We start from the raw sequence: 3643 nt of genomic DNA, 5'->3' as shown, positions 1-3643 counted from the left end.
ATATAATATCTCTTTTTTAATTTCAAGTGTTTATTTAAATTCAAGTTAGTTAACATACTACAATGCCTTTCTTGGTTTCTTGTTATAGTCTTTGTTTTAAAATCTATTTTATTTGATGTTTTGCTACCCCAGCTTTTTTTCATTTCCATTTGCATGAAATATGTTCATTCCCACTTTAATTTTTGACATTCCACTTATATTATGTGTTGGTGTGTATCTCTTTGGGTTCATTTTGTTTGGGACTCTGTGTTTCTTGAAACTAGATGTCTGTTTCCTTCTTCAGGTTAAGAAAGTTTTAAGATCTATTTCTTCAAATTTTTTCTGCCCCATTCTCTTTCTCTCCTCCTGCTGAGACCCCTATAATGCAATGTTAGTACACCTGATATCCCAGAGATCCCTGAAAGTATTTTCATTTTTAAAGTTAGGTTTTCTTTTCATTGTTCAGTTTGGGTGATTTCCACTACCCTGTCTTCCAGATGTTTGATCTTTTTTTCTGTATCCTCTAATCTGCTTTTTATTTTCTGTAATGAATTTTTTATTTCTATCATATTCTTCAGCTTTTATTGGCAATTTTTAATGTTTTCTAAAGTTCTTACTGTGTTCATCCATTCTTTTCCCAAGTTCGGTAAGCATTTTATGACCATTACTTTGAACTCTTTAATCAAGTAAATTGTTTTTTCTCCCCATTCCTTATCATCACTTTATTTCTCTCGTGCTGTTCCAGTCTCTGAGTACATCAGGCATAGTGTGGCATTATGATGGCACACAAAAGCTTCAGTTTCACCTCCCAACTCTGTTAACTCCTCCAATGAAGACACACATGGATAATGGTCTTTTAACTTATCTGGCAATTTAGAAGTCTTCTCGTGAATACGCCAAGAACATCTAACTGGTGTTAGAAACTTTAGTTCTTTAAATGCATTATCTGTGTTATCAAACTGTATCTTCTTTTTTTACATTTTGTAGGTATGGTGTAGTAGACACATTATATTTAATTAGGCAGCTCCCCCTGGTTTCTGAACTGGGGGTTTTAGCATCATTGGCTGGATCTTTTGTTTTGTCATCTTCCTCTTTTTCACCATCTTGAAATACCACATTTTTGGTCTTCCTGACTCTAAATTAACACTCATATCTTCACTGTTGACTTCCTGAATGTATCTCTTAGTTGCACAAGCCTCAACCTATTCACATATTTCACTTTATCTTGATTCTTCATTGTTAGAATATCTGCAATTGCATGTTGCATTTCTTCAATAGTCTGAGCCCCTGCCGGAACAGCTTTCTCAGACATTGTGATAATATTTTTAATAGGACTTGTGAGTGGTTCCATATGTGCAAGGCATAGCCAACATTTAACAAGTTTTTTGGCATCTGGAATATTTTTAATCAGGTCATTCAGTATGGCCAACTTTTCTTCTTTTGGCATCTCTCATTAATCAGGTTTAGGCATTCCAAATAGTCTTGTTTACTTTTTCAGTAAATAACCTTTGCTCATCTTCTGCCATGATTGTCCAAAAGGACCCAGCAGCTGAGTTTTCATTCTGCCCTTCAGGCTCAGGCTGGGTAATCACTGAGCTAGGAGGCATTTTCAGCACTTTTCTTTTGCCAGCTTTCCACTCACTCAGACGAGCTTTTCTCTCTTCTGCTGTTTCTCTGGGCTGAGCCTATCTATCAAGAGTTGCTTTTGCTATAATGTGTCTACAAGGGTCAGTGCTCTTTGATTTCAGTATCAGTTTGGTGTTAGAAGACGCAGCAGGCTTGGCTAGAGTTTCAGAGGTCAGGCTTATTGACAGTGTCTTCCTTCTCGCTACCTCCTGAGAACCGGTTTTGGCACTAGATGAAACCGTGTTTGACTGCAGTAATTCATCCTCCCGGCCCTTCCCAGATCATAATGTTGGCGGTGGTTCTCCCGAGGCCCTGTTTCACAGCGCCCTGAGCACTGTCACTGTGACTTCTGATAGGAGGCCGCACCAGCTGTCTATCCTGAGATGCCGTGCTCCCAAGTTTAGTGGTGGTCACCACGTTTGTGGCTCTATAACTTTTCATGGTCACACCACAGGTGTCTGTGGGTGGAGGCTCTGGGGCTTTAGGGACAGCAGCTGAAGGTTTCTCTGTTGTTGCCAAACTCTCATCTCTTACTAGCAGGGGCTTTCTAAAGATTTTTTATTTATTTATTTGACACACAGAGAGAGATCACAAGTAGGCAGAGAGGCAGGCAGAGAGAGAGGAAGAAGCAGGCTCCCTGCTGAGCAGAGAGCCCGATGCGGGGCTCGATCCCAGGACCCTGGGATCATGACCTGAGCCGAAGGCAGAGGCTTTAACCCACTGAGCCACCCAGGCGCCCCTAGCAGGGGCTTTCTAAATGAATTAATCTTAGACTGAACAATTTGGCCAGGGTAAGACCCAAGCACAAACTTCTTGGGCATGTTACCATCTTGCTTTGGTTTTTCTGTGGGTATTTGTTCCTTTTTATTGTTGCTTTTAAAATGAAACACTTGGCTTAATTCATGTGTTGATGTTGAGGGTCGTCTTTAATTGGTATCGACTGTCCCATTTGATTATTATCCTCAAAATTATGTAGTGTCAATCACTATGGTTGAATTGGTTGATTCATTAGAAGGTCTTAAAGGAATACAATTTTTTCTCATTGTTATATGATTTTTATTCCCAGGAGGTCTACTGACATTTTCTTTATCAGCCATTTTTGTTTTAAATTTCAGAACTTTTGTCTCTTTGTGGACCTGGCCCTCAGAGTTCATCACTTTATAGTCTCTACTACTGGGTATGTAATCTTCCTGTCTGTATGCAAAAAAAGCTTTTCTTTTTAATATATGTTCCCTGAGTTTTTGTCTCCTTTGTTCTCTGAATGCAGGCTGAGCCCTCTAGCTGGGGGCAGTGTAGCTCCTGAGGCACGGCTGGGAGCCCATGGCTGCTTCCAGAGGGGGATGCTTCTCGGCTCTCTATCAGGTAAATTGTTTATCTTTGTTTCGTATAGTTAATTTTTGGAAGCTTTATCATATTCTTTGGTTTGATCTTAGAGAAAAAGCTTTCAGTTTTTCACCATTGGATATGAGATTGGTTATAGGTTTTTCTTTTTTTTTTTTTTTAAGATTTTATTTATTTATTTGACAGACAGAGATCACAGGTAGGCAGAGAGGCAGGCAGAGAGAGAGGAAGGGAAGCAGGCTCCCTACTGAGCAGAGAGTCCAATGGGGGGCTTGATCCCAGGACCCTGAGATCATGACCTGAGCCGAAGGCAGAGGCTTTAATCCACTGAGCCACCCAGGTGCCCCAGTTATATGTTTTTCATATTTTTCATATATGGCCTTTATTATGTTGACGTATGCTCCCTCTAAACCCACTTTGTTGAGAGATTTAGCATGAACAAATATTCTTCTATTTTTTCATTTTGCCTGTCTGTTGGTTTCTGTGTATTAGGTAATTTAATTATGTCTCCAGGCCTTAAAAGAATGGTCTCACGACGATTTCCTGTGGGGCAAAGAGCAATGACAGCCTTCTTAACTGGTAGAGCCAGGTAGTCTCGTAATTTCCCCTCCTGGGCTATGTGTGATCTGTTGTAAGATAGCTTCAGCTGCCATGGGCATAGTGACATGTGGGATGGCTGGGACTGCTTCAGGTACAT

General features: G+C 40.2%; 1 pseudogene; it reads right to left on the bottom strand.

Moving 5' to 3' along the window:
* Positions 1–701: 701 nt before the first annotated feature.
* Positions 702–3643, bottom strand: LOC111152490 (annotated as a pseudogene).

The sequence above is a fragment of the Enhydra lutris genome, unplaced genomic scaffold (genome assembly GCF_002288905.1).
Source record: "Enhydra lutris kenyoni isolate GAN:26980312 unplaced genomic scaffold, ASM228890v2 scaffoldscaffold28, whole genome shotgun sequence".
NCBI lineage: Eukaryota > Metazoa > Chordata > Mammalia > Carnivora > Mustelidae > Enhydra > Enhydra lutris.
Note: the sequence above shows the minus strand (reverse complement) of the source record. Positions and strands in the feature narration are given on the sequence as shown.